Source organism: Rhagoletis zephyria, unplaced genomic scaffold (genome assembly GCF_001687245.7).
Source record: "Rhagoletis zephyria isolate East Lansing unplaced genomic scaffold, Rhagoletis_zephyria_1.1 Rzeph_scaffold_01594, whole genome shotgun sequence".
Lineage (NCBI taxonomy): Eukaryota > Metazoa > Arthropoda > Insecta > Diptera > Tephritidae > Rhagoletis > Rhagoletis zephyria.
The window spans coordinates 80,658-91,654 of record NW_016158678.1 but is presented as its reverse complement, the minus strand read 5'-3'; the positions used below and the strand labels follow the sequence as shown (position 1 = coordinate 91,654).

Below are 10,997 nucleotides of genomic sequence, written 5' to 3'. Positions count from 1 at the left end.
GGAACTTGTTACCAGGGGGTTTCTGGGGTTCCTAATTAGGAATATGAAGTCAGATTTTCAAAATTAAAAATGGTGGATCCAAAATTGCGATACATTTTTAGAAAAATTATTGGTTTTGTTCGAAACCTGGCACTCGGGAGCTTTAGGGGTCGCTGATTACGATTCTGAAGTCATTTTTTTTATTCTAAATGACGGATCCGATGTCGCGATCAAATTAAAAAAAAATATACTTAAATTAAAACGTTGATACTGGACGTTTTAAGCATTGTCAAGGGTTTAATCTCGCTTCCAGTGGGTTTCTCGAGTTGCTGATTACGAATCTGATGTCAGATTTTTAAAATTCCAAATGGTGCTCCAAAATGGCGACCAACTAAAAAAAAATGATTGGATTTGTTTGAAACTCTAAACCGCCATTTTGAATTTTGAAAATATGTCATCAGATTAGTAATCAGCAACCCCAGAAACACACTGGAAACGAGTTTCAAACCTTGACAATGCTTAAAACGTTCAGTATCAACGTTTTAATTTTAGTAATTTCTTTTTAAATTTGATCACCATATTGGATCCGTCATTTTGATTTGTGAAAAAATTGACTTCAGATTCAGGGGCTCCAAAAACTCCCGAGTGCCGGGTTTCGAACAAATGCAATCATTTTTTTTTAGTTAATCGCCATTTTGGATCCACCATTTTGAATTTTGAAAAACTGACTTCAGATTCTTAATTAGCAACCGCAAAACCCCTGGTAACAATTTCCAACCCATTACAATGCGTAAATCGTTCAGAATCAACGTTTTAATTTTAGTAGTATCTTTTCGAGAGCATATTTTCGGGAACTAGGCCCTTTTTAACTGTCCAGGATAGGTAAAAAAAACCTTTTTTTTCAAAATAAAAAAACACGATTCTCTTTTTTTATCACAAATAACAATAATTTGAGAGGAAATTCTGTAGAATTTCATTAGATTAAATATTTTGGTACATGAGGACTAGTAAATATTGAAAATGTCCTCTTAAAATTTTATCCTTGAAATTCCGCAATATTTGCTTTAGAAAAAATTATATCTTAAGGACTTTTTTCGACGAATTTCTTCCTTCTAACTTTATCAGGTTAAAAATTTACCTATTCGTCATTATGAATCCAACAAATTTTAATTCCTTAAATTCTAAGGTGATTTCCTCTTTCATTTGGTACCCATATTTTTATTTTACATTGCATTTAACTTTTGAAATAATTTTTGGAATTAATCATATCTTTGAAATTACAAAGTCCTTTAAAATAAATCCTGACGTCAGAGAGAAACAATAATAACGCCTATTTTAATAAAAAAGTAGATTTCAAACATATTTATTTATTATTTATTTTATGGTAGGAGAGATAGAAGCAATTTTTATACCCGAGCGCACTTGTGCACAAGGGTATTATAACTTTGTTCACATAACGGTTGTTTGTAACAGGCAAAACGAATCGAGATTGATATAGACAAATGTATACATAAATGATCCGAATAAAAAGAGAAATCGATTAAGCGGTGACTGTCTGTCCGTCCGTCCGTCCGTCCGTCCGTCCGTCCGCCTGTGCACACGATAACTCGAGTAAAAATTGAGATATCTTAACGAAACTTGGTACGTGAACTTCTTTTGGGCGTAGGACGGATGGTATTGAAAATGGGCGAAATCGGACAATAACCACGCCTACCTCCCATATAACGGTAATTTTAAAAAATACGAAAACTGCGACATTTTAGTTACTACTGAAGATAATTCANTTGAAATTTCAATATTTCGAAATTTAAGGACGCTAATTTACTTAAAATGTATACACCCCGGCTTATCATGTAGCGGTAGCTTTCGGAAAGGTGGAAAACATATATTTAATGCTTGCGCCGGGTATTTAATGTTCGGCTCCGCCCGAACTTAGACTTTCTTACTTGTTTCGATTTAAGTTGTTGAAAAGTAATGAATACCCAAATCCCGGGACTAATCCTCGATCTCGAAAATCCCGGGATCGTAAAAAGCGGAAAAATTAACATCCCTGGTATATACCCTGTCGGAAATTTCGTAGTCGACTACTAAAATAGCCAACTTTTGGCCATCTTATTACGGCTAAATTTTGTTTGGTTTCAAAGCCATGCAGGACTCAACCGAAGAAATATGTATGTGTAAAATTTTTGCTGACAATTTTCACTTTCAACAAAAACTTGTAATTGTGTTTCATTGAAAGCGAGAAGACTTGGATTTGAATTATATTATTTACAATAACAAAATAAATACACGCCATAAATATACATGCGTGTAAATTAGTGTGGTCTAAAATTACATGTGAAAAAGTAAGGCCCGAATTTTAATGTCGCCACCCCATACCGAAAAAAATATACCCCTATTTTTCATTCTGAAATAAAACAAGTAATTTTTAAGCCAAAAACAAAACCGACTTCAATTCGCATACAAAGATTTAGGATTATCGTTAATTCCTTCATGATGCGATGATCGGATTTAAACCAAGCTCATATGGGACCACCTGTGAGGTAACACCTTTTCTTTAAAAAAAAGAATTATAGAAATCGGTTGACCTGGTCCAAAGTTATGCATACATAGAGACAAAATATTTCCAGGAATTGATAACCTTTCTCCTTTTTTTTGAAGTCGGTTAAAAACAAATTAGGGAGTCTTCACAGCGCATCTATCTTTTTAAACTTATCGTAGGAACAAAAAAAATACTACCTGCCACAGTTGAATAGTTGCGGAACAATAGGCAACCCCTACCCCGAACTTATTACGCCGCTTTGACGGAGTATCTCAGTCGGAACTTGTCAGTTTGTGATAGTGCACGTTTTATTTTACGACATTCATTGTGAAACAGTTGCGTTCAAAAGTGATTATTATTATTGTGATCATTATACAATTAAAAATTGTTATGAAGTCTGAAGACACAGGTACATCTACATTTATTTTAAATAGTTTCGATTTAGCAAAATTTAATCTAAGTAATAATATCAGTAATCGGATATATTATATTTTTTAGTGATTATTTATTCATTACTTTGTAAACCGTAAGCTTTTAGTTATAATTCCACGCATTTCCACGTTACATTACTAGTTGCGTTCTATAGAATGGGGCTTTGATAGTATACTGCACAAAAATTAGCTTCCGATAGCTACCGATGAGCTTTTTATGACCAATAATTAAGATAGATCTAAAAAAAAATTCGTTTCCATACATATTTTGTTATTTTTAAGTATTTCCTTTGCTTTAGAGTCACCAGCTGGTTCCTGCTATAGAGTAGTAACTCGAAAATATTTATTTGATAAGATGCATCGACAAAATTCTATGAATTTTGAGAACAAAATAAAGTTTCTTCAAAATGATATATTATCATCTGACATCTTCTCCGATGAACAAATAAGAGATATAAAGCACAAATTTTCACAACTAAAAGCACAGTTTATACAAAGGTGGATAAAAGCCCGTGGAAAAGAAGAATTTTTTTTTAAGTAACGTAACATGGCTACAAGGAATATTTTCAATTCCCAAAGGTATGCAACAGCCGCGATCTGGTCGTGTTGAACAGGTTACTCCTAAGCTCTGATCCACTCATTAGTAGTTTCAGACCAAAGCCAAAAAAAGCAACCAAACCCTTTTCAAAGGAAGAAATCGATATGTTGCTGCCAGCTGAACCAACTAAGGATGACACGAAGTCTGGAGAGTCTTCAGAAGAGGAAGAAGGGTCCGATGAAGAATCTTGGCACTCATCGTCATCCTAAAATAGTTTTTAACACATATTTTGTTTTAGAATTCAATTACACGTTTATTATCCATTGCTTTACAAGATAAAATTGGTTATTTCCATTATTTTCTTTGTAACTTATATCTCAAGGAAGTCCATACGCATTTTAACAATAAAAACAAATTTTTGAGCAACATAAAAAAACAGATAATTTGTCTGTTATTCCCTTAGTTAAAGTTGAATTTCATTTTTAAACAGGTGGTAACCCTGCCACATGTTGTTTAGAAATGAAGCCTTTCAAAACCATCTCAATTGGTACCCATATTGTAGTAATTCAGTTAACTTAACTATATTTTAGTTTTTACCAGGTGGCAACTCTTTGCATGTACTAACCTATATATAAACATCGCCGAGACGAACATGCCCAGTTGGCATTTGCAAAAGGGCTTCTCAAACGAAGGCCTTCTCGTAGGGCTTCTCATAGGAGGCCTGTCAGCATGTTTCCTTTTGATGCCCTTCAAAAAACCCTTCCTGAGAAGCTGCATAGGCAGATTTTTGTGCTTGCAGTAAGGGTGGGTAACTCAGCAAATTTGTAGGAGTTGACTCAATGACTCCAACTCTCTTTCAGGAGTCAGCCCTTTCAACTAACTCATTTGACTCTTTGTATGTTACACTCATTCGTATCGTAGACTCGTTTTGAGGCATAAGTGCGGTATAGCGGCCGTTGAGATAAAATAAATATTTAAAGTGGGCGTGGTCAGCTCCCTTCTACTGATTTGAAAGGTGTACAATACTTTTGGTGCAAATTAATAGAGGTGGTGTTAGGGGAGGGTAAAGGTAAAATTTTAAATATTTTCATTTGTATTTCGAAAACTATTTCAAAATGTGGATATGGTTTGAAAGGTAATTGATATATCTTTTATTTGATATGCACATCTTTATATATCTTGCATACATATTTCGAGAAAAACTAAAAAAAAACGAAATTATAACCATTTTTTTTTATAAAAATGTACGTTTTTCTAAAAAAATACGTAACNAATACGTAATTAACAATATGCAAAAATACTATTTTTAAAAAGTGCATAAAAATACCTTTACTTTGATGTACGCTATGTTGCCAGAATTGAGATTTGACATAACACCCGTAATACAAAATGCATGTGGTGGTTGTTGTTGTATTCTAGCCGTCACCTTGTATAAATTCGCCTTGTGTAAAAACAAAATGCAAGACTTTGCCATGCTAAACACTGTGGCGAAGTGAGAGGGTTATACGGACAAATATGAGCCACTATGATTCAATTGCATCATGTGAGCCCTAGGACATCAACTGAGTTACTGAGTTACATTATTTTGGACAGGGAGTCTGAGCTACCGATTCACTTATGGTGTAGACAGTGTGCCAAGTAATGACAATATCCATATTTGACAATTCATACACGAACTGATGTGTTTGTGTTAGTTGTTTATTTCAATTAACCCTAAGATAACACATGTTTAAAAAAACACAGAAAAATTAAATGTCATTACTTGGCACACTGCAAGGCACACTGTATACACTGTGATGGAAAACAACTCAATAACTCAAATCTGAGTTGAGTTACCCACCTCTAGCTTGCAGTTGTGAAATTAAAGTGACGAATTGAGAAGAAATTGCAAAGATATTCACAAATAATATAAAAATTGCAAAAGTAATTAACATTCTGAAGGAATTTTGAAACAAAGAGGTAATTAACAATGTGTGAAAGGGGATGCAGCAAAAGAAATCTTAATCGAAAGATTAAGAAAGAAAAAGAGAAACTTGTGAATAAGTTGCGCCTGTGCCAGAGTGAGTTTTTAGGCAGTGATTCAGTGTGTGTTTCTGAGGAGCAATTCAGCAATATTGAATACAATCCTTTATGCTTTAGTGAAATGCCTGTTAGTGGAGATGTACCAGGTGAAGATGAGGGTAAAGTTGCTTTGCAAAATAAATTAGTTGAGGGGCTTCGCGAGTATAATCCCACCCGATCATGTGCAAATGCCTTGCTGAAAATACTTAACTCGGAGGTAGAGTTGTCAAACTATCGATAGTATCGATAGTTTCAATTTTTTTAGACTATCAATACTCATTGATAGTTTTTTCTTATACTATCAAAAATATCGATAGTTTAGTAGGACTATCGATCATCTCTACCAATTATTTTGAAATTGTTTGAATGAAAAATTTTGTTTTTTAGTGTGATGCCGACGTCATATTCAATTATGCTCGCATTTAGGCCAAAATACATACATATGTTAGTGGCNTAGGCAGTGATTCAGTGTGTGTTTCTGAGCAGCAATTCAGCAATGTTGAATGCAATCCTTTATGCTTTAGTGAAATGCCTGTTAGTGGAGATGTACCAGGTGAAGATGAGGGTAAAGTTGCTTTGCAAAACAAATTAGTTGAGTGGCTTCGCGAGTATAATCCCACCCGATCATGTGCAAATGCCTTGCTAAAAATACTTAACTCGGAGGGTTTGGCCGTTCCTATCGATATAAGAACGCTTTTAAGAAACAAAAACAGACCTTGCAGTTTAGTATTGAGAACTGTGTCACCGGGCAGCTATTGCCATTTAGGTTTAACAATGCAACTTAGGAAAATCCCGCATCATCTTTTACCAAAGGAAAATAAGATTATTTTTTATGTGGGTGTAGATGGACTACCACTTTTTAAAAGCAGTGCCCAAAGCTTGTGGCCCATAATTGGCAGATTTGTAAATATTGAAAGCATTCGAGTATTCTTAATAGGGTCTTATCTGGGTAAAGAAAAGCCATATAATGTCGATCTTTTTCTTCATGATTTTATTTTTTCTAGTTGAAGGAGTAGCAATAAAATGGAATCGTGATTAATGACAGACATTTTGAGGTCATCTTAAGGGCATTTATATGCGATGCGCCCGCTCGATCCTTCATGTATGACGTTGTCGGCCACAATGCACTCGTTGGATGCGCAAAATGCTATCAAAGAGGTACCAGAATAAACAATGTGACCGTCTTTAGCACATCCGTGGGGGATTTAAGGACAGATAGGGATTTTTCAGAAAGAAAACAAAAACATTTTCATAAAGCCTTTCATCAAAATAAGCAAAGCGAGCTAGAGATGATTGGAATTCAAATGGTCAAATGGCCAATTTCCGATTGGATCTTGGTGTTGTACGAAAGCTTATTGTCTCTATTTTAATGGGCAAAACAACAGAAAATCTTGGGGTTGCTCAAAAAATTTAATTTCGACAAAATTGGTTGCGTTGAGTCCATTCATTCCCAGGGAATTTCAGAGAAAACCTCGAGGTGTTCATGAAATTCGCAGATGGAAAGCAACTGAATTTCGACAATTCGTCCTATATACAGGATTAGTTGTGTTGAAAAATGTTGTGAGCGACGATATGTATTATCAGTACCTGCTAATTAGTGTAGCTTATCGATTACTTTCAACCCCTACAAACTTTAGTTTCAACTTGGATGCTGCTGATGAAATGCTCAAACTTTTTGTACAAAATTTTCCTTTTTTATTTGGCGAATCCAGTGTGACTTTCAATGTGCATAATTTGCTTCACCTGAGAAAGAGTGTAGAGAATATGGGTATTCTTCCAAATTTTAGAGCTTACGATTTCGAAAATTTTATGCAATAGCTCAAAAAGAGTATTCGAAGGCCTTCGAACATTTTACAGCAAGTGCATAACAAATTTATCGATACAGACCTCAAACAAAGATCAATTCCTACTGGCTTCAAAAGAAACAGAATAGGGAAAATTTTAAGCTTTCAAAATGATAAAATGTTCTTAAGCACAAAATTGCCAGATAATTTGTGTTGTATAAAGCCTTTTGGAGTTGTTAAAATTCTAAGCTTTTTAGAAGAAAATAGATTCGAAGGTGTGATTCTCACAAACCTAAATAACTTTTTTGAAATAAAATAACTTTTGGGTATATGTACAGGTGATATTTATGAAAGAAGCCTTAAAAAAGAAATCTTCATGTTAGATAATATACAATCTAAAATGATGTATTTATCAATAGATAATAGATATTTGCTGATTCCTCTTTTACATAGTTATAAAAAAATCTAAATTGTTAATAATTATTTACTAACTATATTTAGCTTTAAGACAATGTTGAAAAACACTTTCAAAAGGAAAGCATTTCAAGCTATAAATGTGACGGAAAACTCTTCGGAACCGCCCGTACAAGTTGATGAGCAAATTAACGGTAACTTATTCACTTAATAATTTATCTTTAAATCTGTAATAAATTCTATATGTTTCTCCTTTCAGGTTTAAAATCTAGAATAGACAAGCTCGAAGAAACAATAAATAAGCAGAACGAACTGATAATGGGAGAACTTGCTTCCATTAGTATTTGCCTTCGCCAACTTGTATCTCGCAAAGAAAATGACAACTTGAGGAAGATGTTTCCTATTGAGACGGAAGAGGAGTTAATAAATTTATAAAACATTGAAAATGTGGACGAGAATGAATTGGTAAGTAAAGGATTCATAAAATAGATAGGAGGCATGTATACAAGGAACGGAGAAAAGAAATAAGTTGATTCAAANGGATTCATAAAATAGATAGGAGGCATGTATACAAGGAACGGAGAAAACAAATAAGTTGATTCAATAAAATTTTACAACAACCTTTTTATTAAGAATTTGAAGAAAAATTATTAGTATGCAGTTTTATGGCCCTTTAAATTCTAGCTTAACATAGTGCAAGTTTCATGTAGCAAAGAATTTGCTTTGATTTTGGATATTTTTTTTCGCTGACAGTGTTACGTATTAGCCACTTGAAACTTGCACTTTATTAAGCTAATATTTACTTAGAGTTTTTCTGAAAATTCTGAATAAAAATCTTGTTAGGTTTACATTTTTTTTGTAATTTGTCTTTTAAGTTTGAAATTTGCACTTATATGGTTTTTGTTAGATAATGAGCTGTAGATAACGACCGATTTTGACTATTTTTCTTTTGTTCGTTTAATCTAATTAATTTTTTATCATATTAAAGTTCATTATAAAACGAAAACCATATAAATCTAAAAATTAAAAAAATGCAACAAAGTTACATCAAAGTTTTAAACTTCTTCATTAGAGTTTCTAAAAAAAATAGTCTATAAAATTTTAGTAAAACAAAGTACATGTTTGAGGTTGCTAAAAATCTCGTTAATTTTCGATAAATGTTTTTGCTGGCGAACATCATTTGTACGAAAGAAAATGCGTGACACTGACAGCAAACAAAAAAATTATCAAAATCAATGGGATGTTTGAGCAACTTCAAACTTGTACTTTATCATAGTAAAACTTAATAGGCTATAAAACTGCATACCAATTTTTTGTTTTTTAACTCTAAACAATTTTTATTTTTAATTTTAATTTTAGTAAGTAACTAATTTTTGATTTTCTTGGTGTTACAGATCGCTACTGTCGGCCGCGTTACAAAAAAAAGGAGGCCTAGCCAAAAATTTGCATCACCTGCTTGGACCTAATATAATACAAAGCTATAATTTTGATGGTTTTCAAAATAAGAAATCAGAAAGAGCATACAAAGATAAACAACATTTTTTACAGTATGTATGGTTATTGGTTTTTAATATCACTTAAATATTAATGCATCCTTTTAATTTGATTCCTATTGCAGAAGCGTGCGCAAGAAATATCACCACCCCTGATGAGTATAAATCGGAAATAAAGAGCGGTTTCAAGAAAGCCAAAAGTCGGATTTACAAGGAGAAGCATTTTCAAAATAAGAAATCAAACTAATCTTTGAAAATTTCCCTATAAAAACGCATACCTTAAAACTTTTACTTTTTAACTTTAACTTTTTTGGAAGTTTCAGAATGATTTTGTCCATAATTACAAAAATTACTGAATTGATCAATATATTTAATTAATCACTTTGAAAAATATCTGTATACATAAATATGTATTACGTATATGTAAGTAAGATGCATACAGTAACTCACATAATTGTTCACATGGTGATATTTTACAATATTTACCAAGGGTAATATATGCACCGGATTGTGGGTATGGTCTTGCATATGAATATTTCGGTGCATCTGCAAATACTGTTGTATTGTGTACATTTAGAACAATAAAATTTGCAAATGCACAAAAATATGGACATGCAAGACAATATGCACCGGATTGTGGTTATTGTTATAAAAATTTGTTTCCGATATTTTTTTATAAAAAGCTATTTTATACGATAACAAAAATCATCTTGATCCAATTTCAACCTTTGTTCACAATATTGGAAAATTAAACAAATTTTCATCTAAACTTTAAACTTTTTAACCATAATGTCTAGACCTTTTTTCGGTATGCAGTTTTATAGCCTATTTTATTTTAGTATAACAAGATACAAGTGCAAAAAAAAATTCCCAAGACGAAAATTTTACAAAATTTCCAAAATCAACAGTAATTCATAGGTACTTCAAACTTGCATCTTGGTATACTAAAATAAAATGGGCTATAAAACTGCATACCGAAAGAAAGTCTAAGCATTATGGTTAAAAAGTAGGAAGTTTAGATGAAAATTTGTCTAATTTTCGCAGATTGTAAATAAAGTTTGAAATTTGGATTACATGTTTTTTTATGTTATAAAATAAACTTTTATAAAAAAAAATCGGCAACAATTTATTATGAAAAATGTGGTAAATATTGTAAAAAATCACCATGCGATCAATTATGTGAGTTACGGTCTGTATTATTTAGTTGGAATAATTCTTTTGTATTTGAAATTTTTGAGTTCCAAATACGAAATTTAAATTACAATGACTTACATTGTGATCAGCTAAATGAAGAAGCAACGTTTTGATCAATTTTGGATATTTTTATTTTGTTTATTTAATATGTATTAGTTTTTATGAAAAACTACCTCATTCTATAACAAACATCATATAAATCCACATTTCAAACTTTGTTCAAAAATTATAAAAAATTGCAAAGTTTCAACTAAATTTTCAACTTTTTATTGAGATTTTTCAGAATTTTTTGGAGTATGTAACGGGTGATTTTTTAAGAGCTTGATAACGCATAAAATTTGCAAAATCTCATCGGTTCTTTATTTGAAACGTTAGATTGGTCCATGACATTTACTTTTTGAAGATAATTTCATTTAAATGTTGACCGCGGCTGCGTCTTAGGTGGTCCATTCGGAAAGTCCAATTTTGGGCAACTTTTTCGAGCATTTCGGCCGGAATAGCCCGAATTTCTTCGGAAATGTTGTCTTCCAAAGCTGGAATAGTTGCTGGCTTATTTCTGTA

The 10,997-nt window shown here is 32.4% G+C and overlaps 1 long non-coding RNA gene across 1 annotated transcript; it reads left to right on the top strand.

Moving 5' to 3' along the window:
• Positions 1–5,331: 5,331 nt before the first annotated feature.
• LOC108364560 (uncharacterized) lies at positions 5,332–9,860 on the top strand. Its single transcript, XR_001847776.1, has 5 exons — positions 5,332–5,449; positions 7,837–7,943; positions 8,009–8,214; positions 9,144–9,296; positions 9,368–9,860. It is a non-coding gene; the product is annotated as an uncharacterized LOC108364560 (long non-coding RNA).
• The last annotated feature ends 1,137 nt before the right edge of the window (positions 9,861–10,997 follow it).